Source organism: Cricetulus griseus (assembly GCF_003668045.3).
Source record: "Cricetulus griseus strain 17A/GY chromosome 1 unlocalized genomic scaffold, alternate assembly CriGri-PICRH-1.0 chr1_1, whole genome shotgun sequence".
Lineage (NCBI taxonomy): Eukaryota > Metazoa > Chordata > Mammalia > Rodentia > Cricetidae > Cricetulus > Cricetulus griseus.
In genome coordinates, this window is record NW_023276807.1 from 256,146,606 (window position 1) to 256,147,508 (window position 903).

A 903-nucleotide genomic window follows, 5' to 3' on the forward strand; every position below is an offset into this window, starting at 1 on the left:
CCTTATATTCCTCTCTAGTGCTGGAATTAAAGGCATAAACCACCACCACCCAGCTTCTATGACTAACTAGTGTGGCTGCTGGGATCAAAGGTGTGTGCCACCACTGTCTGGCCTGAATGGCTGACTAGTGTGGTTAGCTCTGCTCTCTGATCGTGAGGCAAGCTTTATTTGTTAGATCATAAGCAAAATATGACACACAGTATGCTTGAAAATATGCTTAGGGTGCTCGCTTTGGCAGCACATATACTAAATTTGGAACAATACAGAGAAGATTAGCATGGCCCCTGCGAAAGGATGACACGCAAATTCGTGAAGCGTTTCATATTTTTAAAGTACTGGAAGAAAAACTCCAACCTAAGGAAATTAACTACACTCACAGAAACATAGGCAATAGATAATCCCACTTTACAAAAACCCAAAAGAAAAAGCAGGGCAAATCCACATACAATACCACTACCAACAACAAATCAAAAATGAACAAACACTCAAAGGACCTTAATTTCTCTCAATATTAACGGTTTTAACTAGCCTATAAAAAGACATAGACTAACAAACTGGATAGGAAGACAGAATCCATCCTTCTGCTGCATACAAGAAACACACATCAAATTCAAAGGCAGATATTACCTCAGAGTAAAGGGTTGGGATAAGACATTCTAATCAAATGGACCCAAGAAATGAGCTGGGGTAGCTATCCTAGTATCTAACAAGTTAGACTTCAAACTAAAATCAATCAAAAGGGATGAAGAAGGTCATTTCATATTCATCACAGAAAAAATCTATCAAGAAAAAGTCTCAATTCTAAACATCTATGCCCCAAATACAAAGGCACCAACATTCGTAAAAGAAACATTATTAAAACTCAAATCACAAATAAGACCTCACACAGTTACAATGGGAGAC

At 38.0% G+C, this 903-nt stretch overlaps 1 non-coding gene across 1 annotated transcript; it reads left to right on the top strand.

Annotated features, from left to right (window-relative positions):
- The first annotated feature begins 222 nt into the window (after positions 1-222).
- On the top strand, positions 223-329 carry LOC113831762. The gene has a single exon (XR_003480898.1). It is a non-coding gene; the product is annotated as a U6 spliceosomal RNA (small nuclear RNA).
- The last annotated feature ends 574 nt before the right edge of the window (positions 330-903 follow it).